At 46.4% G+C, this 25,890-nt stretch overlaps 1 long non-coding RNA gene across 1 annotated transcript; it reads left to right on the top strand.

Moving 5' to 3' along the window:
- The first annotated feature begins 4,671 nt into the window (after positions 1-4,671).
- Positions 4,672-10,735, top strand: LOC148775013 (uncharacterized). Its single transcript, XR_016035215.1, has 3 exons — positions 4,672-4,718; positions 4,882-4,921; positions 10,673-10,735. It is a non-coding gene; the product is annotated as an uncharacterized LOC148775013 (long non-coding RNA).
- The last annotated feature ends 15,155 nt before the right edge of the window (positions 10,736-25,890 follow it).

Here is a 25,890-nt window from a genome sequence, read left to right as displayed (position 1 = left end):
AATCACAGCACGCCAGGCCTCCCTGTCCATCACCAACTCCCGGAGTTCACTCAAACTCATGTCCATCGAGTCAGTGGTGCCATCCAGCCATCTCATTCTCTGTCGTCCCCTTCTCCTCCCGCCCCCAATCCCTCCCAGCATCAGAGTCTTCTCCAGTGAGTCAACTCTTCGCATGAGGTGGCCAAAGTATTGGAGCTTCAGCTTTAACATCAGTCCTTCCAGTGAACACCCAGGACTGATCTCCTTTAGAATGGACTGGTTGGATCTCCTTGCAGTCCAAGGGACCCATCATACTAGCCACCTAAGAAAACCAGGGCTCTATCTGGGATGGAAATGAACTGGGCCAAGCTTCACAGCGTAGGGCATTGGCAGGTATATCTAGGTTTACCTTGGGCAAGTTCAATAACCTCTCTGAATTGTGCTTATTTTTATGCAAGTTGACAAAAAATACTAGTACTTAAGATCAAATGAGATTAGCTCTGTAAAATGCTCAGCTCAGAACCTGGTTCTATGAGGTCCATAAATGCCTCTATTCTTCCTCTGCCTCCTTTTTGCGGTCATTCTGTGGTACTACTGTGTGTGTTATCCTCACTATTATTATTTCTATTATTAACATTAAATGCCTTATTTATTGTCAGCATTAAAGGACTTTGGCTTCCCTGGTGGCTCAGTGGTAAAGAATATGGATAAATAAATCTCAATTTACATGAAGTCAGTTCCGTCATCTTCACATCACTGGGGAAGGTGTGCCTCTAACTCCCTTCCAGAGTTTCCAACTCTGAAGGTCTTTCTTTTGGCCGTAAAGCTTCCTTCAGGTCTGCAGACCTTGCCCTGGATACCTGTCCCTGATGAAGTAGTTTCTGAAGCCACATGGGGATGTCTCAGCTGACCCCTGGCTGTGTCCGCCTTTGCTAATACCATGCAGCTCTGGGGGACCCACTTGGGGGACAGAGTGGGACCTGGGTTCCTGGAGTCACAGGGAAGATATGAAATTCCAAGGACTTGGAGTTGGGCAAAGGCTTTGCCAGAGTTTGGGGTAGGCTCTGCCGCTGAGCAAGAGGGGCCTGCCACATGCTGAAAGCTGCCAGTGTGGAACGGGCCTTCCTGGCGCTGTAGCCACTGCTCTTCATGACTTCTGGTGCCCAGAAGGCCGGATGCCCAGTCTTGGAATTCTGGAGTCTTCAGGGCTCTGGTCTGTGCCAGCTCTGCCTCACTTGTTTCTTTCAAGATCTGTAACCCACACAGCCGAAAATGTTTTTAGGGCCATATGTGTGTGTGTGAAAGTGAGAGTGTTAGTCGCTTCCATTGTGTCTGACTCTTTGCTACCCCATGCACTATAGCCTACCAGGCTCCTCCGTCCATGGAATTCTCCAGGCAAGAATACTGGAGTGGATAGCCACTTCCTCCTCCAGGAGGTCTTCCCAACCCAGGGATGGAACCCAGGTCTCTCGCATTGCAGGCAGATTCTTTACTGTCTGAGCCAGTAATATTATATATATATATATATATATATATATATATGAATCGGCCTGCAATGCAGGAGACGAGAGTTTGATACCTGGGTCAGAAAGATCCCCTGGAGAAGAAAATGGCAACCCACTTAAGTATTCTTGGCTCTCCTTGAAGCCGCTTCCCTTTGTGCTGCCAGCAGAGGGCGCCATTGTCTGACAAAGAGACCACCAGCCTACCTGTGGCCTCTTTGCAGATACATCTGGGATCTGGTTTCTCCACTTGGCCTGGGCGCACAGGAGAGGGAGGGGTGGCAGCATCTGAGCCCCAGGTTATAACTCAGCTTGTGCTGCCTCAGACTCCAGCCTGTCGCTGCCCCCTCACCAGCACAGTCCTGGCCACAGAGCCTCTGCCTGGTCTTTCATTTGGGGGATTTTTCTAAGGCCACCTCTGGACCATTTCTTTTTTTCCCCGTCTAACCAGCCCATGTCTCCGTTTATAATAAAAATCTCCATGGTGACTGATGAAACGAGGCTTTGGAGAGGTGGATGGAACAGGGTTTGAATCCCTGGTTCTCTACTCACAAGCCTTGGAACCCTGGGCCTCTTGGACGGCCTCTCTGAGCCTCAGTTTCCCCATCTATAAAAAAGGTTGCACCTGAAGAGGAGCCACTGTTCACAATGTGCTTGCCCCATCCTGGGGCCTCAGTCAACAGGGCCTGCCCTCCTTTCTTCTTCCAACCTAGGAGAATCTTCCCTAAGAGTCCTTGCAAAGAAGGCTCTAGGCTGGTAATGACAGTAAGAACGGATTCGCCCATCATAGTTTCCAGAGAAGTCATCACACTTGTTGTTGTTTAATCTTTACAAGAACCCTGTGGAATAAGATGTATTTTTATACCCATTTGATAGCGAACGTGTCCCACTGAGGTCATGCATGGAACATTTCCTCCAGTGGAGGGTGAATGGCTGTTTAAAGCTGCATGCTTTGGGCGGGACGTCACTGTCTCCAGCGCGTCTGTGTGGCCAGCCGACGGCCGGCGAGCAGTGTCTCCGTGTCAGGAGTTCCGCACAGGTCTTGGTACGACTTCTTCCATTTAATCCTCACAGCAGCCTTAAGGGGCAGCATGGTTTCTACCTTTACTTTTCAGACAAAGACACGCAGGCTGAGGGAACCGACTAAGCCAGGGATGGAACACAGGTTCCCTGACTCCAGACTCACGCTGGTGTCTCCCAGCCTCCAAGGAGGGGTTGGTAGGGAGTCTGGGAGTCGGGTAGGGGGCTGCAGCAGAGAAGGGGGAGCCGGGCTTTCAGAAGACAGGGGTCAGATCCTGAGCCCTCCATCCATGTGACCTTCCGAGCTTCGGCCTCTCCATTTGCAAAGGAGAAAGAACTCAGTTTCCTGCCAGATTCATGGGATTATTTTGAAGCTTACTTGAGAGAGTAGGTAGGAAATTGTTTTCTAAACTGAATCAGAGGGTGAGGATTCTAGCTGAGCCCACTCTGGAATTCAGACAAGTCTGGGCCTGTTAGGGAAAGGCCCTGCCAGACCCCTCCCAGGAGTCAATTTAGAGAGATTTGGGGTTGTTTGAGAATGAGGAAGTGGTTTTGCTTGCTGAGCCTGGGGAAGTGCCCAGAGTCCCTTGAGCCTGTTCTGAATATTGTCCTGCACAACAGCTCAAGCACCTTGGTCTGAGCTCTACACACCAAGGGGCTGTTGGTGGAGCTGACGCCTGCTTTGCCATGGGGTCCCTAAGCCACACCAGAGCCTCCGCTGAGCCAACGTGGGGCCAGGGCACAAAAGTGACTTAGTGACGCTGAAGACAGAGGACTGTGCCTGAGCCCCTGGGGGACACGCAGGGCTCCTGGATGCCTGTGCCTGGCAGGGGGAGTTCTGTGAGGCCCAACAGCCAAGGTGCAGTGGAGGCCACTGTCACCGTCAGGCTGGGGAAATCTGAATTTCAACGTTAAAGGTCTGAGGCAGCCGGTTGACAACATATATGTCATTTCCAGGGGTAAATTCAGAAAATAAGAGGTTATTTTCTGGTCAGACTGCCGCCCATCACTAATGAAATGAAGGTCTTTGCCTTTGGCCTGGTTCTGAGTTGAAGGCTTTGCTCCACCTTTGCAAACAAGGTGACCTCAGTGCGGGGCGCAGCCTCGCTCACCTGCACAATGCAGGTGAAGGCTGCTCCTCCCAGGGCACTGGGGCTGCGGATGCAGCAGGGGCCTCGCTCCTCTCTCATTCTCTCTCTCCTCCCCCGCCTCCCTCTCTCCTTCCCTCTCCATCCCTTCTCCTGTCTCTCCTTTCTTCAGTCAAAATAAATGGTAATGGATGAAGAGAACAGGCCGTAGTTGCCCAGGGAGAGGGGATGGGGAGAGGGAAGGATCGGGAGCTTGGGATGAGCAGATGCAAACTGTCATATATAAAATGAACGAACAACAAGGTCCTTCTGCACAGTGCAGAGAACTATATTCAATATCCTGTGACAAACCATAATGGAAAAGAATATGAAAAAGAACATCAATATATATATAATTGAGTCACTTTGCTGTATAGCAGACATTAACACAACAATAAAACAACTACACTTCCATAGAATAAATCAACCATCAATAAAATAAATTTTTAAAAATCACCTGTAATGCCCTATGGGGTCATTTGGCTCTGCTCAGGGTTCAAGTGCCCTTACCATCTGTGAAACCAATTCATAGCCCCTGTGACGATGACCATGCAGTGGGCACTTGAGAGCCAGTCATCCCAGTGCATCTGGGGGTGCAGTTCCAGTGTAGCCCCTGCCCTGTTGTGGAAATGAGAGCAGCCAGCCGTCTTCCCGGACTCAGCTGGTTTACGTCAGTTCTCCACGAGACAGTTTTGCCCCATTTATTTTTGATCGCTGCTGACCACGATAATTTCCTCTCTCGTCTCTGGCTTTCACATCCCCATTTCACGGACAGGCCAGTGAATATCTGAACAGAAGGGAAGCCAGAGTCTCCTGCCGAAAAAGGAGGCAGGGTGGTATGTGTCAGCTGGTGGGAGACAGGGAGGAAAGAGACAGAATATGATCCATGAGGGACCTACGTGGAGTAGAGGGGCGGGTAGGAAGAAGAGAGCGTCCATGTTTGTCAAAAGGTGTGGCCAGAGATACATTTACAGCCCTTATTGCCAAAGGATGAGGGGCGGTTTGTGTTCCCTGCAAAGTCGCCTTCCTTTCCAAGAAGGCAGTAAAACTGCACAGCAGTTCATTTAAATAAGTCAGCTGCCTCTGCCAGGTGAGCCATGCCTGCGGAAGGATGCGACCCAGTGGGCACAGGGGGACGTGAGGGCACTGGGATGAGGGGCTGGTGTGCACTTCAAGGTGGTCACAAAGATAATAACGTGGGGAAGTGAAGAACATTTTGTCAAGAGCTTTTTTTACTCCTTTCCTCCCTCCAGCCAATGAACCATCTATGAAAGAGTCCAGCTGGTGATAGAGGTAAGAGAACAAAGATGAACGATGCTGAGGAAACCTGGCCTGGCCCTCTGCCCGTTCGGGGAGAGGGACTCTGAGGTTGTCCTGCTAAAAGGCAGCTCAGATGGTGAAACATTCGGTGGCAGCCAGATGGGTCTGGGTTTAAATTCGAGCAACACTACTTGCTAGCTGCCAGTTTTTCTAACATCAGTGAGTTTCAGTTTTCTCACCTGGAAAATAGGATAATAATGTTAATGATAATAACCTAATGTCTCTTAAGATAGTTGTGATATTAGGTAAGAGAAGCGCCCATAGGGAGCACTCCATAGAGACGTTTCATCACCAGTGACATTTGCAGAGTTGATAACCTGGAGCCCTTTCTGCTTCTCCCTGTCCATCCCACCCATCCTTCTTTCCAACCAGTCATCACATCCTTTTAAGATTCGCTTGAAGATATCTTCCAAATCCATCCTGTCCCTTCCATCCATACTGGAACTACCCGGCTTGGTCCACACATCACATCCCCCGGACTATTCAGGGACCCTGACTGGTCTCGCTCCCCTGGAGCTTCACTTATCACACCTGAGAGCCAAGGAGCCCTGGGGAAAACTGGGGTTCACTTAGCAGAGGAAAGAGAACTGGATGCTGAGTGAAAACCACAGGCGTCTCCCCTCCACAGATCACACTTCACATTATGCCAAAGGCACAGGCAGTGGTCTTTCTGTTTTGAAGTCACTAAATTAATTCTTTTTAAAAATATGTATATTTATTTATTCTTTAAATTTATTTATTTTTAATTGAAGGATAACTGCTGTGTTGGTTTCTGCCACACATCAACGTGAATCAGCTTCAGGTACACCTATGTCCCCTGCCTCCCACCTCCTGCCCCATCTGACCCCTCTAGGCTAATACAGTGAATTTTCACTGGCTAGCTAATTTTACGTGTGGTAATGTATATGTTTCCATGCTACTCTCTCAGTTCTTCCCACCCTTCCCTTCCCTCCCTGTGACCACAAATCAGTTTTCCACATCTGCATCTCCATTGCTACCGGGCAGAGAGGCTCATCAGAACCATCGCTCTAGATTACATATACACACATATATATGTTAATATATGATATTTGCTTTTCTGACTTACTTCACTCTATATAATAGGCTCTAGGTTCGTCCACATTATTAGAATTGAGTCAAATGTATTCCTTTTTATGGCTGAGTAATAGTCTATTGTGCTTATGTGCCAAAACTTCTTTATTCATTTATGTGTCGATGGACATCTAGGTTGCTTCCATGTCCTAGCTATTATAAACAGTGCTTCAGTGAACACTGGGGTACATGTGTCTTTTTCAATTATAGTTTCCTCAGGGTATATGCCCAGTAGTGGGATTATTGGTTGACGTGGTAGTTTTCAACTCTGAATATTCACTGGAAGGCCTGATGCTGAAGCTGAAGCTCCGATACTTGACCACCTGATGCAAAGAGCAGACTCATTGGAAAAGACCCTAATGTTGGGAAAGATTGAAGGCAAAGGAAAAGGAGGTGATGGAGGATGAGATGTTAGATAGCATCAGTGACCCAGTGGACATGAACTGGAGCAAACTCCAGGAGACGGTGAAGGATGGGAAGCCTGGCGTGCAGCAGGCTGTGGGGTCGCAAAGAGTTGATCACAAATCAGCCACTGAAGAGCGACAATAATAGTGGTAGTTTTAGTCCTAGTATTTTAAGGAATCCCCATACTGTCCTCCTCAGCGGTTGGATCAATCTGTATTCCCACCTAGAGTGCAAGAGCGTTCCCTTTTCTCCATACCCTCTCCAGCATTGATTGCTTGCAAATTTTTTGACAGTGGCCATTCTGAGTGGTGTGAGGTAATATCTCGTGGTTGTTTTGATTTGCATTTCTCTAATAATGAGGATGTTGAGTGTCTTTTCATGTTTATTAGCCTTCTGTATGTCTTCTTTGGAGAAATGTCTGTTTAGGTCCTTTGCCCACTTTTTGATTGGGTTTCAGCTATCTCTTGATGGACAATAAAGCACCCAAAGCTTAGTGTCTGAAATACAGGGATCTATAGTTTCTCAAGAGGCTGTGACTTCACCGGGCAGTTCCTCTGCTGGTCTCACCTAGGGTTGCCCGTGGGACTACATTCAGCGGGCTCCTTGGGCCATCTACCTGCCCGCTTCCTCCACATACTCTCCCATCTCTCAGCAGCTACCTTTAGCTGCTCCATCTCAAGGTGATCTTCCCACAGCGGGGAGTCACTTGTGCTACACCAACGGCGCTGGTGCAAGTAAGTCCCAAGAACAGCTCAGGCAGAATGAGGGGGAAATAGCCTCCACCTCTTGAAACAAGGAGTGGCCAAAAAAATCTATTTTTAACCCTCAAAGAATCTATTTTAATCCACAAAAATGAAGATGAGATTGGAGGTGATCTAGATTTAGTTCAACAGCTGAAAGTCTCTGCCACTTTCCTGCCCAGGATTGCACCCCTGCTCCTCAGTTTCAGCCTTTTTTGGGGGGGAGATTTGGGATGTGGCTGTGACATCTTGAGGGGGCTGGGGTGCTGGGTTTGGCCCAGATGAAGAAATCACAGAAGTGAGGCATTTGGCCCCCAGGCTCTGAGCACTTGATGGTAGGGGTGGGGACAATAGTCACCATTCATTCCAGTACTGGGCCCAGGAAGCTGGGACATGGACCATACGACCCAAGTTCCCATCCTGCCTCTGTCACTGACATGAGTGAAAGCTTCCCTTGTGGCTCAGCTGGTAAAGAATCTGCCTGCAACGCGGGAGAGCTGGGTTCAATCCCTGGGTTGGGGAGATCCCCTGGAGGAGGGAAAGGCTACCCACTCCAGTATTCTGGCCTGGAGAATTCCATGGACTATATGGTCCATGAGGTTGCAAAGAGTTGGACACCATTGAGCGACTTTCATCTCACTCCCTGCTCACAGCTGACTCCCCACCACCCAGTATAGCACCTGACATATAGTAACTGCTCCATAACTGTTTGCTGGATCAATGAATAAACCTCTCTGAGCCCTGTTTTCTTCATCTGAAAAGTTGCGGTAACAACAGGAATGGCTGGTGCAGTCAGGGTAATAATGTCAAGACCCAGCTCTTCTTCACAGACTGTGAGGCCTGCGTAGTCTCATGCCGGGCGCCTCCAGCCTCACCCCACACCACGTCCCATGGCTCTCTGCACGCCAGTCACCAGAGCTGCATTCCAGTTTCTCTGACTCACCTGTCTCCTCATCTCAGGACCTTTGCACAGGCTGTTCTCTGTGTCAAATGTACTTTTCTCTCTGTCTCCACTGAGCTATTTCTCCCATTCCGGTTCCATTAGCAGTTCCTGAGATCAGCCTCTCCTGGACCTCTGCATCAGGCTGGATCCTCTCGTTGCTTGCTTTCAGAGCACTGTGTGCTTTTTCTGCCTGGCTCTTCTCAGAGGTGGTATCAGTCAGGGTTCTCCAGAGAACAGACCTTGCAGAAGCAGAGCACATACACGCACACACAGGCACACAGACACACACACACACAACACTCACACTCAGCCTATCTGTATGCACACACACTCATCACCCACATCTGCATACACACAGATAGCACGTGTGTGCTGTGTCAGTCACTCAGTCTGTCCAACTCTTTGTGGCTCCGTGGATTGTAGCCAGGATCCTCTGTCCATGGGATTCTCCAAGCCAGAACACTGGAGTGGGTTGCCATGCCCTCCTCCAGGGGATCTTCCCAACCCAGGGATCAAACCCAGGTCTCCCACATTGCAGGAGGATTCTTTACTGTCTCAGCCACCAGGGAATCCCACACATAACATATCTGTATCTATACACACATACACATACACACAAAACACACACGCAACATGTCTGCATCTATATCTATACGCACATACACGCAATACACACACTCAACATGTCTATATGTGTGTCTATATCTTTATCTATATATACAGAGAGATTTATTTATTATCAGTAATTGACTCCACAATTATGGAGGCAAAGAAGTCCCATGATCTGATATCTGTAAACTGGAAACACAGGGAAGCCAGTGGTGTAATTCCAGTCTGAGTCCCAAGGCCTGAGAACCAGGATAATCAATGGTGCAAGTTTCCATCAGAGGGCAAGAGAATATTGACGTCCCCACTCAGGAGTCAGGCAGAAAGAGAGCACATTCTCCTTTCCTCTGCCTTTGTATGTTCTTTAGACCTTCAACTGATTGGATGAGGCCCACCTTCAAGGAGGAGGACAATCTGCTTGACTCAGCCTATTGACTCACATGCCAATACCATACAGCAGCACCCTCACAGACACACCTAGAAATCATGATTAACCAAATATCTAGACTCTCTGTGGCCAGGTCAAATTGACATGTAACTTCAACCGTCACAGAGACTGAAGCTATAGTTTGCTTATTACTGTTTGGTTAATGTCAGGCTGCCCAGCCTGTCCTGTTTTGCAAGACTAGTGATGGGGCTGGTTTGTTCCATAGTGCAAATCCAGAGCTTAGCTCAGTACCTGGCACACAGTAGGTCTGTGACACATGCTGAGACTGGAGGATCAAGGGGTGGGTAAATACGTGTGATTGCCTGGTGTGGTGCTTTTGTGCCAGAAAGCCATTTAGCCAGTATTAAGAATTTTACTTAAGTGAATGAATGAATGCGCTAGTGAATGGCTGGAACTAATATATGCACTAATTTGTGGGAGAAGACAGAATCAGAAATGCAATTACAAAGCAATGAGCAAATGTCAGAAAAATTTAAGCAAATCACTGCAACAGTTCCCCAGCTGTCTTTCTCATTGCTCTTAAAATAAAAGAATTTTTGCTGATGGGGGTTGGAGATAAATTTTAAAAGCCACATGAATGATGAGCAGTGACCCCAAGAGCTGGCATACCAGGAGGAGAGGCCAGACTGCCAATGACTTCACACTGGGCTGCCCATGCCACCAGTGCCACAAAGCAGACAGTGCCATCTCTGCCCCATGGAGCCAAAGATGCACCAAGGTCATGTCTGTAGATGACCTTGGTTCCCAGTTCCTTCCTGGGCATTCCTGGGGATACACTTTTAAAACTCCACCCAGATTCTGTAAAAGGACAGCAGGGGGGATGCTCCCTCTCATCCTTTCCCCAGCGTCATGGTTGGGGACCAGCAGGTGCCTCCACAGGGCCTGTGCCCACACCAGCAGCCGCTCATGGGCAAGGCTGGGACTTCAACCCTACTGCAGCATATCAGAGTTGCAAAGAGCCTCAGAAGACTTCCACCTGCTCCTCCCTTTAAGCAGACGGGAAGCTCAGGCCCAGAGAGGAAAATTGGATGACCAAGATAACAGCAATTTAAGTCAGCCATGTCATGCCAAGTCATAATGGAGCCTGAGGCCAAAGGAGACACCCATAAACCCGATCCTGCTTTTATTGTAAAATTTGGTATTTTGTTCATCATGATTTTTGCATTAAATTTGATGTTGTTTTTTTTGACATCCCTTTAAATTCTGGTCCAGATGCAAGTGCCTCGCCCCAGAGAGGGGGTCAGGGTAGCATCTTGGATTTGTATTTCTTGCTGGGAAGCCCACCACCCTTTCTCAGTCAGGTACCCACTCTTATGGAAGGAACTGGCTTCGGGGGCAGGCCCATGGGGACCCCAATCCCACCTCCAGCATCACCCCTAACCCCACTTGGGTGACCATGGGCTGGCCACTGAATTTCTCTGGGCTTCTATTTTCTCCTTCTGAAAATTGGGCACTCCCTCATTTAGCCAATTGATTTTATTTTTCCCAAGCATCTATCATGTGCCTGGCTCTGAGCCCACTCCTCGGCATGCGCAGAGACTGCTGAGGATCTGAGACCTCGGTGCCTGGCCCCGGGCATGCACAGAGACCTGCTGACCGTCAGAGGCCACACAGAAACTGCTTAGGGCAGAGCCTGAAGACAGGGCTTCAGCCGACATTATCATACCCTCCTTTTCCTTTTGAGACCAGTCAATAAAGAACTGATGTTGAAGCTGAAACTCCAATACTTTGGTCACCTGATATGAAGAGCTGACTCATTTGAAAAGACCCTGATGTTGGGAAAGATTGAAGGCAGGAGGAGAAGGGGACAACAGAGGATGAGATGGTTAGATGGCATCACCGACTCGATGGACATGAGTTTGGGTAAACTCCGGGAGTTGGTGATGGACAGGGAGGCCTGGCGTGCTGCAGTTCATGGGGTCCCAAAGAGTCGGACACGACCAAGTACCTGAACTGAACTGAACTGAACTGAATAGCTATTTAATGCATAATAACCCAAAGGCCAACCCGGATGCTCTGAGCCTACTTCCAAGAGGCTCTAGCTCCCAAGATCTGACCTCTGCCTGTGCCACCCTCCCACCCCCTTCCCCCCTCCCACCCCCCACCCCTTTCCAGCTGCATTCCCCAACCCCTGGGCCCAAGATAAGGCCGCTGTTTCCTGTTCATTTCTCTTCTGTCTGGCCTGGTCAAGGTAGCTTATATGATCTTAGTTTTCTGTGTTCATAGTGACGTGGGTGGGGGACATGAGCAAGGGGATGGCAGACTGGCCCGGAGCTCCTGGGCCTGTGGAAGACACTGGCCACAGGGGTATTTAGCGTTCTGCCCCCTCTGGTTGTAATTCTGGAGGCAGCCGAGCTGCCTGGGATCAGGTCCCCCGGCTGTGATGACAGGCCTTCAGCAGGCACTATAATTGCAGTTAAAACCACCCATTTTCCTCCTGGCAAGCTCTAGTTAAAGAGGTGCTAGCGGGCAGCCTGCTTGTCTGCAGTGAGGCTGATCAAAGGGCTGAAGGCATCTGTTTTGTCTCTGTTTTCTTTCACCACCCCCTGTCCTTTGAAAAAAAAAATAGTTAAAAAGTAATTTATGAAAATGAATACCTGTCCTCCTCCGGAGGCTAAAAGGCAGCCACATATTAGAGATATTCAATGTGCTTTGGGTGTTTTTTACACTTCGGTCAGTTTTATAATGAGAAAATTGGAGCTAGAGAATGCTCCTGATATGTCCGCTCCCATTAAAACCTCTCGGCAAGGTTTTTATAATATAAGGCTTGACTCTTTACACCCTGAGGATTTCCTGAGGAAGATTAAACTCTCCCACCTCCAGCCTGTGATGGGCGATGGTGTCCTGACTGGTCTGTAACCCCGTAGGCCTCCCCACTCGCCTCTCCCAGTTTTCCTAGAGCCCAGAGAAGAGGTTGTACTGGACGGGGTTGTCCGGGTCTCCAGCCTCTGCCTGTTCTCAAGTGTACCACACTTTAGAACTTTCTCTTCATCTGACTGCACACAAATAGGTTTTTCATGTAGAAATACATCTACCCCACCCTCGCACATTTTCTTTTTCTTCTTTGGCTTACGAAGAGGATAAAGGCACTCACACGTGAGAAGAAAATATCCTGAGCAGAAAGAGGACAAAAAAACTTGCTTGGGACTCTCAGGAAATGGGACACATTTAAGGAAACTGTAAGAGAATAATTCATTGAAAGAACAAAACAAAAACACATGTAATGTCTTGAAAGAGGTCCCATCAGCCACGCTTCACACGGCATGCAGTTTTGTGGCTTTGGTGAGAAACTTTAGCTCATTTGCACAATCATTTACATGTAAAAGCAACACTCAGCCCTCCAGGAGCTGGGAACACAGAGAGGTTCTGAACTGCCAGTCACCATGTTTGAAGGGTTCACGTGGTCACTTAGAAGCTCCCTTTCTATGTTTCTTTCTCCTCTCCGTGTGCCAAGATTCTGCCAAACCCTCAGGAGATACCTGATAAGGACAAATTGTGCCCTGTTGGATTTTTCTGGCCAGCCACAATTAAGGGTTAATTCTTCATCCTCCTGGCTACCATCTTTCTTGCTCTCAGAGTCCCTCTGAAAACTCAAAAGAATCTGCATATGTATGTGTACAGAAAATTTATAGTTTTCGGAGTATTTTCATAGCCTTTGTTGCACTAGAATTCCCACCATGATACCCTGAAATAGGCATTACTGTTCCCATTTTACAGATGGGGATCATCAGGGCTCAGAGGGAGGAAGGTGCCTCTCGAGGTCACAGGGCCAGAAAATTACAGGACCCATATCTGAATGCCTCTAAAAGAAGCCTCCCCATCACAGCCAGCTTCAGAAATTTGCCAATAAAACAACCCAGGGCTCGACACCTGACAGAGCCTGGCTGGAAACCGAGTCTGATCTTGGACAGGTCACTTTCCTGCCCATGTCAGGGTTTGGAGGGGCCGCTGTAATCAGGAATCTGGTAAAGTGAAGGCACTCTGCCCTCTCTTTGATGAGGTTTGGCTCAAGGGGCAAAGCTGCCCATTCGTGGGTCCTCCAGCCCCTGCCTGGACCCTGTGATGTTCACTTCCTCCCCCTGGGTCTGAAGGCAAGCCTTGCAAAGTAGAACAAATCGTTCCTGCCTGTGGGCATGGAGATGCCCAGACTGTGATCCCTTCCTGACTACATGCTTGCTCCCTCCCGGCAGGCCTGGTGGCTCGTTAGCATAATTCAGCTGCCCATTTGTACGGGCCATGCGAACATTCTTTCTGGTTCCCAAACACCCCCAGGAAAGTAATACTGCTATCCCCACTGGTCAGTGATTCCATTACATATGCCAGAACGCCCCTCCATGTGGTATGGGCAAGCCGATGGAAGCATTTTCTTCAAATGAGCTTTCATTCTCTTCCAGAATGAACTCCCTGGCGTGTCAGCTTTCTATTCATTAGACTCTGGGCTTCTGCCTAGGAAAATTGAGCTGGATTGAATGGAGACAACCTCCCGCCTCACACGCAACCCTGACTCGGGTGGGTTACGGGCCACCTCCCCTGCCCTTTCTCAGCGTGTGGACAAAGATCAGCAGGTTGATTAGACGTCCAAGCACAATCCCTAGTCTTGGGTCAGTCTTACCTGTAATGGGAGGAAGAAACCTGATCAGCTACTATATGCCAAGTACTTCACTGAGCACTTTGCACAGTAGTGATGGCATAGTGACAGGCAACGTGTATTTAGTATGTGCTACAGACCAGATCTTGAGGCAAATATTTTCCATGCATTATATCTCATTCAAGCTTGGGAATTACCCTGAGATCTATGCTACTGCTGCCCACAACGTTTTAGGTGAGGATACAGACAGAATACCTTCCCCAGGATCTCAGTTAATAAGCAATGAGGCAGGCATGCACACTTAGCAGTGTGTGGCTCAAAATCCGAACCTTTTTAAATCTCAAATAATGTGATCTTCATAACAGTTCATGAGGATGAGGTTGCTAATTCTGTTCGATAAATAAGAAGATGAAGGCACGGAAATGGTATGTAACTTGGGCATCTCTCCAGAAGTCATGTGTCTGTTGAGTGGGAAGGCTGGGATTTGAATTCAGAAAGCCTGACTTGAAAGTGACATACTGAAACTAGGCTTTAAAGCCACACCAGATCCTCTAATATCTCATTCCTTGGAGGCTAGATGCCCTTTGTCAGAGCTAGGCGGCAAGTTTCTATTCACCCCTTAAGACCCAGTCCAGATGTCCCCTCCTAAGGAAAGACTTCTCAAATTATTCCAGTTACATCCTTGCTTCCGTCTCTGTGCACTTATATAACCAACTCAATATCCCCAGTTTTTTACTTTCGATTTGTCTCTGTCTCTCTCACCAAACAGTAGCTCCTTAGTGATAGAGTCCAAATCTTGTTTGTCTGCATATCCTTCAATGTGGAACAGCATAAGATGCCTAAGTAGTAGCGGAGGGTAGAGAATAGCTCGTTTCTTTCAGCTACCTTGAGATCTTCAAATATATCTCTGGATGTTTTGTATCCATATAACATATTTAATAAATGTAGATCAGGATCACACAGTGTGATGGTTAATATCACATCTGTCCAGGACTCAATCATCCACCCTATTAGCTAGGAGTGTCACCTAAGCTGATCCAATCAATGTTACTCCCTGGGAATTTTTCTCCTGGAATCATGGGGAAGAAGAGTTTTCTTTGTGCTCCTATGAAGGACAGCAACGGTGTCCAGCGCTTGTGGGAAGCCTGTCTCCCGTGGGAGGTGGGATGGAAAGAGAAACAGGGAGAGGGGGAGAGGCCCTCCAGCCATCCTCCAAGTCCACTCAGCACTTGTGCTCTTTGAAGTTTGATGAAATGAAACCAAGAATTTCCCTTTTACTCTTAAGCTTCTTTTTGAGAAGTTTCCATCACTTGCAAATGTTCCTGGGTGATGTATATATGTACATTATGGGGTATATATACATTTAAATGAATTATAGTGTCAAATTTTTATATAAAGGATAAATTTAAAACTATGAAATACTGCTCAAAACTCAATCCAGCTGGCATAAAATCATACAGCACTTATTGCAGCCTTCCCCTCTGTAAATACGTGCCCTGGGCAGAAAGGTCCTCTCTCCCGATATGGTCAATGTATGTGCCCCAAACTGATAGAAAGAGTGTGGATTTCAAGGTTTTCTTAACCATCACAACCAAGGTAATCCACTTTTCTAAAGACAAGGTTTTTGAGAAGTGATGGTATATTACTTCTTCTAACAGAAGACTTAAAGGAAAATTGAAGACCACCAACATAAAAGCAGATAGATGGAGAAGATTGCCTATGATGCTGAATACACAGACATTTTTTATTGTTATGTATAGTTATTTTGACCACCTCATGCGAAGAGTTGACTCACTGGAAAAGACTCTGATGCTGGGAGGGATTGGGGGCAGCAGGAGAAGGAGACGACCGAGAATGAGATGGCTGGATGGCATCACCGACTCTATGGACATGAGTTTGAGTGAATTCCGGGAATTGGTGATGGACAGGGAGGTCTGGCCTGCTGTGATTCATGGGATCGCAAAGAGTCGGACACGACTGAGTGAATGAACTGAATTGAACTGAACTGATAGGTATTTAGGGCTTCCCTTGTGGCTCAGCTGATAAAGAATCTGCCTGCAATTCGGAAGACCTGGCTTCAATCCCTGGATAGGGAAGATCCCCTGGAGAAGGGAAAGGCTACCCACTCCAGTATTCCGGTCTGCAGAATTCCATGGACTGTATAGAAAAAGTCAGACATGACTTAGCAGCTTTCACTTTACTTTCAGGTCTTCCCTGGTGGCTCAGACAGCAAAGAATCTGCCAGCAATGCAGGAGACTCAGGTTAGATCCCTGGACTGGGAAGATCCCCTGGAGAAGGGAATGGCTATCCACTCCAGTATTCTGGCCTGGAGAATTCCATGGACAGAGGAGCCTGGTGGGCTACGGTCCTTGGGGTCACAAAGAGTCGGACATGACTGAGTGACTAACACTTACAGGAATTTAAAGAATCTTAAAGAGGAGAGTTGATCCTCCTGATCTTACCTTACTTGCTGACTTCACACTCAATGAGATCAACCTTCACACACGGTAATAGGTTGTTTCTTCATATTATTTGTCCAGGAAATATTATGAGCTACCTCTTGGCCCATCCACTCTCCATCAGAGCAGTTCCCATCCCATGTTTGTCCATAACTTTGTGTTCACTTCTCATATTCAGTGAATGTACTATGCAGGGGCACCACCTGCTAAGGCATCAGCTAAGGATCTGCTACACAGCTGGCTTCTTCGGCTCCAACATGGATCAGAAGTGGCTCCTGACCTCCAGGAGGTCATAACCTCTAGAGAGAAATACAAAAGGAAATAGAGTATCATGTGCTTCCACAGAGGGATCGATAAAGGGTGGTGCTTCGACAGAGGGATCTATAAAGGGTGGTCCAAGCACAGAGGAGGTTTCTCTACCACTAGCAGCAGGTCAGGAGAGTTCATTCAACACTGACTGCAGCTTTAATCCTGGCTTTGACGTATGTTAGGAGTTTACCAAGTAGTGAGAGAAGAAAAGCATCCTAAAGCTACATTAGAGTATTTTTCAATTCAACTTTAAGAATCATGTCCCCAGATACACCTTGCTGTAAAGGGTCTTTTTTTCTTTTTCCTCACAAAAAAATTATAGAAGAGGGAAGAATTTATATCTCACTTGGAGATTTGTCTGGGCCTTTTCCTAACCTACACAACTGCCTCCTGGGGGAAGGAAAATCCAGTAAAATATCTTATGTCTGAAAGCCACAAAAATATGCAGAGCAGGAGCTAACTTTGACATATAAATATATTAAATAAATGCATTCACAGCTCAATTTCCTCACCCTCTGACTGCCAGTAATTTATTCAGACAGCTTCAGCTGAAACCACTTCTCACTTGATACAATAATCTGGAAAGGTGTGTTCAACTTTTCTTCAGTCTACAGGGCTTTGTCCTTTTCTTGCCAAGAAAGCATTACAATTACATCCCAGGACCTCTGGCCTCTCTAAGCTGAGGTGGGTGGGGAATGGACCCAATCCTCTCTGGCAGGAGAGTCAAGCGGTTTTTGTGCTTTGAGATACTCTCTTTCCAGTTTTGATTGATGTGTCCAGCACCTCAGAGTGTAAGTAAGACTTCCATCGTCGTTTACAACGACCCAGGAAGATGGGCCTTGTGATGCATCCTCTTTGATAGCTGAGGAATCTGAAGCCCAGAAAGTAAAGAAGGAAGAACAGAGGGAGAAGGGCAAAGGAAAAGGAAGACTTAATGAGCACTTTTGAAGGTACTTTTCACATGTGAGATCTAATTTAAGTCCTCCACGCAACCCTAAGAGGGAGGGATCATGGGCCCATTTTAGAGCCGAGAAACGGAGACTCTGGGTGGGGAAATAACCCTTAGCAATCAGCAAGGCCTCCATGTGACCCAGGTCCCTCACCAAGGCCCTCTTTCCTGAAATCAAATGCTAGGACCCTTTGATACCATCATGGAGCCTCTGAAAGGCTGTCCTGGGGACCCACTGAGTGCCTGTCAGTTAGAGGGGTGTGAATAAAGGCGAGACACGGATCTTGCCTCCTGGCTGAGAGGCTCAGCAAAATCCTGGAGAGATGACCTTCCCTGGGCACGCAAAGAGGCCACTCTCTGGCCTGTCAGAGGGTAGCAGATCTTGTAAGCAGATTAAGCCTCTGGCAGGAAGGCACAACCTGCTCAACTTTTCTATCCCCGGGACAGAGTTCAGCCGGGGCCCCAGTAGCACTTAACCCCCGGATCAAGTGAACTTGCTGAGTTTCAAAGGCAGATTGGGCTGAAAACGTGCCCACTTTGATAAAGAGGTTTAAGGCGCGGGGCTGGAACACCATCCCCCACCTTCCTTCCCCCCGCCCCGCCCCACCCCTCCACCATCCTCACTGCTCTAAAAGCCAGCTTCTAACAGTCCGCATCCCATGCATAATCCACTTGTTACTTAATCACAAAATATAAAAGGTGGCATTTGGTTACAGAATCAGTTGAGATTCAGAGCAACAGAGGCCCATTAAACCTCAGAGACCCTTCCTTTTTGGTCTGTGCAACGAATGCATCCTAAATCCTCCTGTGTGCAGCCTTGCCAGGTGGTCTCTGGTCTGGGTATGTCAATCATCTCACACTGTCACCAAGGAAACGAGGATGGCTTCCTTCACAGGGCAGACCAGCAAACAAGCTGAGAAAAGATGTCAAGGTTCGCTGGTATCCCGGTAAAAGACAGAGGCAGAGTCCTGCCTTCAAGCCTCTCTATTGCCAAAGCCCATGCTTTTGCCTTTTTTTAACTTTATTGAAGCTTGAATAAAGTTAATGACTTACAATCATTATATATATTTAAGATGTACTACATGGTGCTTTGATGTATCAATCCATTGTGAAATGATGCCCTCAATCCAACTTATTGACCTTTCCGTCACCTCATGTAGTAACCTTTTTCTGGTGAGTGGTGAAAGCATTTAAGATCTCTTCTCTAAGCAAATTTCAAGTACACGATACAATGTTATTAACTATAGTCACCATGCTGTACACCAGATCTGGGGAATTTCATATTTTAATTGAAAGTTTATATCCTTTGACCAAACCTCCTTCCCTGACTCCTGGCAGCCACCATTCTGCTCTCTGCTTCTATGAGTTGGAGTTTTTTAGATTCCACATATGAGTGAGAGGGTGCAATGTTTGTCTTTCTCTGTGTCCATGCTTTTTTCTACTGATCTCCCTTAGTTTATTTAAAGCTTCAGCCAAATTTTAAAAAATTGTAAAAATTCTAATTAAAAATGTGGAAGTAAAGATGCCACTAACTGAACGCAATCTCTTTTCATTTGTTCTGGCTCGTATTTAACACTGATCAAATAATTGAATGGAAGGGTGACGGACGGATGAGGGCTGGCTGGCTGGCTGGGTGATGAATGGACAGATGAATAGATGGTGGATGGATGAGTACTGGATGGATGGACAGATGGATGGGCTAATTAAATAAGTTTTTTTCCTTTGCATCAAGGACTTCTCCTAATCTAATCTCTCTCTCATTTGAGCCATATTTTACAAACACATTGTATGTCCCCCAGTACCCGTCTCCATTCTCTCTCTACTAGACTGATAGTAAATAAGGATTGAGGAGACCATCTTCCCAGGGTTCTGGAGGACAGTGTGCCTGAGGTTAGATAGGAGGGCTGAAAACAGCGGTGTCCTGAGTCAGAGTCCACTCAGAACTACTCTATTGTGTCATAGAATAGAGTAGATAGCTAAAGCTGGATGAAGAGGCTCCCCGGAAAGTGGCTGTTCCCAATGTTGCAGAGCTACCTCTCCTGGACCAGGGAAGAGGTGCAAGCCTGCTCCCACTACCTCTCTTAGAGACCACAAGTTAGGAGAACCTGTGAATCCTGTAGAGTCATTTCGGGCATTAAGAACCAGCCTTCCATCAGTTGAAGACGGTCTCCAAAAGCAGCAGGCAGATGGGTGTAGAGGAAAGAGAACTGGTTTAGGAGTCAGGCAAGACTTGCATTGTGCCCTAACTTTGTCTCTGACCCTGGGAAAATTTCTCAACCTTGCTGTGTCTCAGTTTCATCCATGAGTCAAGAATGGAGACAGTACCTACGTCAGCGTTGTTGGAGCGAGAGGGAGTAGGGGAGGGATGACGCTCAGGGGCTGCACTGCAGAAAATGGGCAAGTTGCTTGGCACAGAGCTGGGAAAATACCACATGGGTTTCGGTGCTCAATAGATGTTCGTCTCCCCACCCCCGCAACTCTGGTCTTTGCAGCTGACTTCTGGAATATAGAAATGGGAATAGACCTTTGTGTAACTGCGTTCTGAGTCTCCTATTTTCTTACACACTGTAATGGGAATTTGACGAGTTTAGTCTTGGCATATATTTCACTTGCTAGGTCTTGCTTGTCTAAAACTGAAGTCTCTCAGTGGAGACAGTTGGAAAGGCCTTGAGCTTCAAATTGTTTAGAATATGATGCTGAATTCACTCCCATTTCCCACAATGATACAAAAAGTTGGCTTTCTTCTTCCTACTCCACTGACTCGGCGAAGGTGATCCTCTAAAATAACAGTCCCAACCCAGGAAAAGGGAATATTCCACAGTCTCCATCTGCAGTGTGTCAGGAAAGGAAAGGAAAAATAAAGAAAGCTTTAACAATTTGCCATATTGTATGCTTTGGAAGAGCCTGGTAAACTTTCTAGCAAATTGCTTCTAATTATAGGAAACCTGCCTTTTGCTTCAGGAAACACTCGGCAGCGTCATTCCAGTCCTCAGTTCTTGGCAGAAGCAGACATTTCTCCCATTATTATTTCAGTTGGCTTGAGCTATTGACAATGCATTTATCAAATGGGCATGGAACTGCCTCCATGGAATACTGCCCTAGTGAGGGCAGAGCTTCAGAGCCCAGTGAAACGGGCCAACAGTTGACATAGTCCATGTCAGCCCATCAACAGTGATGACCTGTCTTATAATCAATTTCTATTTAAGAAGTTGCAGAATACATAAGTGCTTATTTTCTCAAAACCTACAGAAATAAGTATAGTAAAATATCAAATTTCTACATCCTCTCTTCCCCAAGCCTGTATCCATCCCTAGGATAGCTTACTACTCCTTTGGTTTTTTCCTAATCCTGCTCATGCTTTTCAAGAGTCCTCTGCTTAACTGCCCCATTTGTTTACAGCATCTGGCCCCAACCTCCCAGGGACCTCTTCAGATACTGCTCTTTAGTCTTTCACTTTGCAATGTGTACATAATTTTTAAAATATTTCTATAAATCAGATTATGCATTTAGAGATACAGCTTGCTTTCTTCATTTAATGGGAAAATTTTATTAGAGATCATCCCTGACAGTGCCTACAGATGGACTTCATTCATTTAATGGTTACACAGTAGTCTACAGTAGCAGCCATAAAGACATGATGCCAGTCACATTTGTAATTCTTAACTTTCTAGTAGGCATCTTAAATAAAGTAAAAAGGAATCGGTGAAATTAATTTTAATTCCCACACATCATCAACATTTGTCTACAAAGGTCATACTTACTGTGATATTATGATGCCGTGAGAATCTTGGAATTTGTTGACTCTTATTTCTGGGAGTCCCCAAGGGGTGATTCATGTGTCCATGACAGGCACTAAATAGCATTCCCTCCCTTCTTCTTCTCTTTTCTCTGTCCCCACTGGTTACCATCAACCACCTAAAACCAACTGATAGAACCTCCCCAAGGCTCCTGTGCATCAGGAGAACATGAATGTTCACATCAAGGAGGTCATCACTGGAAACTCCCAGAGTTTTCAGTTCTTGGGGCGCTGGAGTGGTGGTGGTTTCTGTGCAGAGGTGCGGGGCACTCTTCATGAACACCCCAATGCATTTTGTTAACTGGAACTCCAAAGCAGAGTTGCACAGAGTATTTCTAGAATAGATCTTTCAGTTTATTTTATGACCTTTCTCCCAAAGGTCTCCAGGCCAGTTCAGAGAACCATGGGGAAGGCAAACACTGCTTTATTCTTATCCACCCTACCTTAATGGCCCATCTCCTAACAAAAATGTTCATTTCTCAGTGTTCCCAAAGTTGCCCCCAACATGAATAAGTGTAAACAGTTATTTGGAAAAGGATCAGGAGCAGAGTAGCTGTGGAAAGCTATAATTAATTAACCCCAGTTAAGATAGTCCAATGGAGAAGGAAATGGCAACCCACTCCAGTGTTCTTGCCTGGAGAATCCCAGGGACAGGGGAGGCCGTCTATGGGGTCACACAGAGTCGGACACGACTGAAGGGACTTAGCAGCAGATAGTCCAAAATTCTATAACTCATTCATTTATTCACACATTCATTCATTCCATAAGAGTTCAGCATCTATTCTGCCCCAGGACTTTTTGTGGATTCAAGGAATGTCTGATTCCTGCTTTCTAAGAGTTTACAGTCTTAGGGACAAGACAAACAGAGAGATCAGCCAGCACAAGACATGTGGTAAGTGTTGGGCTAACATTAAACACAAAATGGACTGCAAGAGTGAATGGTGGTTAGTTAAGAATACAACCATCAGGTGAAGTGGGTAAGATCAGCAGGAGTTTGCCAGGTGGACAAAGGTGAGAAGAGCCCTGTAGGAAGAGGGAACAGCTTTTTTAAATTTTTTTTAAAATTTATTTTATTGGAGGCAAATTACCTTACATTAATATATTGTTTGGTTTTGCCATACATTGACACGAATCCGCCCTGGGTGTACATGTGTTCCCTTTCTTGAACCCCCCTCCCACCTCCCTCTTCCCCATATCCTTCCTCCAGGTCATCCCCGTGCACCAGCCCCAAGCATCCTGTATCATGCGCCGAACCTGGATTGATGTTCATTTCACATATGATAATATACATGCTACAATGCCATTCTCCCCAATCATCCCACCTTCACCCTCTCCCACAGAGTCCCAAAGACTGTTCTATATACCTATGTCTCTTTTGCAGTCTCGTATACAGGGTTAAGGTTACCATCTTTCTAAATTCCATATATATGCGTTAGTATACTGTATTGATGTTTTTCTTTCTGGCTTACTTCACTCTGTATAATAGGCTCCAATTTCATCCACCTTATTAAAACTGATTCAAATGCATTCTTTTTGATGGCTGAAAAATACTCCATCGTGTATATGTACCAAAGCTTTCTTATCCATTCGTCTGCAGATGGACATCTAGGTTGCTTCCATGTCCTGGCTTTTGTAAACAGTGCTGCAATGAACATTGGAACAGCTTTTTAGAAAGACGAGAGTAAGGGGTGGGCATGGGAGGGAGGCTCAATACATATCCCTGGTGGCTCAGAGAGTAAAGAACCTGCCTGCAATGCAGGAGACCCAGATTCAGTCGCTGGGTTGGGACGATTCCCCTGGAGTAGGAAGTGGCAACCCACTCCAGTGTTCTGGCCTGGAGAATTCCATGGACAGAGGAGGCTGGCTGGCTAAAGTCCATGGAGTCGCAAAGAGTCAGTCATGACTGAGTGACGAACACTGTCACTTTCACAGATGATTCGCTTGGTTGCACAGCTGAAACTAACACAATATTATAAAGTGCTTATACTCCAATAGTAAAATAAAATAATAAAAGAAAGAAAGAGCAGAGCAGAGCCCCTCTCCTACCCTGGTCCTGGCAGAGTGGGCCTCAGTCTCTGAACATCCAGGTGTCCTGTAGCTAGAGAGCAAAAATCTGTTTAAAGATCTGATAGCAAGCTAACTTTCTGTTATAAAATAATCTCCACTTTCTTTTACTCTTCTAATCACCCAGCCTTAGCAAGCCATCCCATTTCCTAACACACAGCGCTTTCATATTTCCATCCTTTTCTTTCTGCCTGGAATTTTTATTCACCTGTGAACCAGGCTAATTTTTTCATGTTTTAGGACTTAGATCAAAAATTTTCTGCTTTCTTTACCCCAACCCATCTCTTCCACCCACATAGAATAAAATAATTGGTTCTCCATCTGTGTTTTCAAACACTATTGTTCTGTAACCAGCCCTTAATATACTATACTGTGATTCTATGGTGGCTTGTACAACTCAAGAATATCTCTCTCTGGGGACACACTGGTCCAATTTCAACATAGGCTCAGGTCCTTAAAAGGCAGAGTCTTGCAATCCACAAGTAATGAAGCATTTTGGAAGTCTTTGTTGAGCTCCTCCATGGGAATGGCAAAGAGGAGGATGGATTCTTACGAGTATACACCTTAGAAATTCTCTCCCAGCCGTTGGCTCTCTCAATATCCTTCTGTCAACAGTTCGTCTAAAACTAACTCACTCATTCTTTCTCTCAAATTCTCACTCTCTGAAACCAACCCTGACTTCTAACTTCTATGTTTATTACTGCCTCCTCATCAAGGCCCCTCAGTTGCATACAACCAAGGGCACCATTCCTGCCCTAGCCTTTGGAGTGGTGCTTCTAAGATTGCTACTTTCACAGAATATCAAGCAAATGATCCTCCCTGAATTTTTGTAATGAGTAAATATGTTCCTTATCTTTCTCAGCTTATTTTACATACATTAACTTTGTATCTCTGGCTTATTTTATTTTCTCTACACTCTCCCTTAGCCAGTCTCTGGATGCTGACTCAGCGAGCAAAGATCTTCCCCACGACAGCCATGGGAAAAAGTAGAAGCTCATGAATACTCATGCAATTATTATTGTTCTTCCTGTAACATCCGTTTTCAAGTCAGTCTTCCTCAGGAAATGGTGAGCTCCTCTCGGTCATGGGCTGTATTTTATTTAGCTGGGAGCCTACCAAGGGTTCCAGAGCGTGTAGACTCTCAATTATTGAACCAAAGACTTTTAAAGAGAAACACACATGTAAATGCTCAAGTGGCCACTTGCAAAAATAAAGGTAGTACTAACATTTCTACCCTATTCTCTTTCAAGGGTAAACTTTTTTGTTTCTTTAATAACTGGCTTTCAAAATATAGTTCGTATCAGACAAAAGTTCCAAGCACAGAAATTACCCTACCATTAGTGAATAATTTCTAGTTTCTTCTGCTTCTTTCGTTCATTATTACTTTTTTCTTTTAATTTAGAGCTTCTCATCAGTGATGGGACTGATTGCACTACTTGTCAGTTTTGTTCTGTGGTTTGAAAAGCACTGTCCCAGTTTATCTGGGGAAGCATCCTTTCTCTATCCTCGCTCCAGCGCACCATCTGTGTGTATCCCCTAATCAGCAGTGGGACACTTCTCACTTACCTCTGATGACCTGTGGCCACTCCTGAGGATCGTCTCCTCTTTAGGAAAATCTCCCCTCTCCGTGGCCTTCATGGAGAAGCAAATGCGGGGCTTCTTAGGAAGAACAGGTATCTGATCCTCCATGTCTCCAGTCTGAGCCAAGCTGGGCCCGAGGTCACCATTCAGAGCCCTTGTGGCCTCATGCTCGCACACGAGCATGCATGAATCCTCAGGGAAAATGGAGTCTCAAGTTGTAAAGAGTGAGGAGAAATGTTTCCTAACCACCGAATAGTTGTACAGTACCTCTTCTTCCTTGCACTTGGCACTTTCTCATTATTCTTTGGAGTAGCATTTAATTACTTGATTCTGTTTTACCCTCTTCCCGCTTTCAAATTGTGCCCCTTGAGGTCTGCCAAGAAAAGGAAAAGAGCCCATTTTATACCCTCTGAAGGACTCTTCCCAGGCACTAAATTTGATTTGAGCCAGCCATTCTGGGAAACATTGACTTCTATTCCTGGCCTTGGTTTCTGTCTGTGGGGACTGGTGGGATGACCCTTTTCTTCCAGACACACTGGGAGATAAAAGCTTTGCTGAGAACTGAAAGACAGAGAGGGCAGCGGTGATGAATCCGTGGTGTCCTGGATTCCCCCAGGCGCCGCAGACATGATGATGTGTGTGAATTCAGTAGCCAGCACTCAGCATCTACTCGGGAGGGAAAGTTCTCTAGACCCACTACAAACAAAAAGGGGAAAGAATCGACAGCAACAGTAACAACAGACCAGGCCCAAGCCATCAGCTTAGGCAAGGCAAGCACCAGTGAGAAAATCAATTTCTCAGTCCCATAAAATAAAGACCATAGCTGCCCTGCTAACATCACACAGCTGCAGGGGAGTGTGCATGAGACCCACGTGGGTTGAAAATGCATTCTGAATATGGTTCAGTACCCTGTCAGTGCTATGATTTTAAAAAGAAATACAGTCCTAATGAAACATGAGGC

Source organism: Moschus berezovskii, chromosome 18 (genome assembly GCF_049115385.1).
Source record: "Moschus berezovskii isolate FMDL1 chromosome 18, NW_MosBer_1.0, whole genome shotgun sequence".
NCBI lineage: Eukaryota > Metazoa > Chordata > Mammalia > Artiodactyla > Moschidae > Moschus > Moschus berezovskii.
This window is presented reverse-complemented; position numbering and strand designations above follow the sequence as displayed.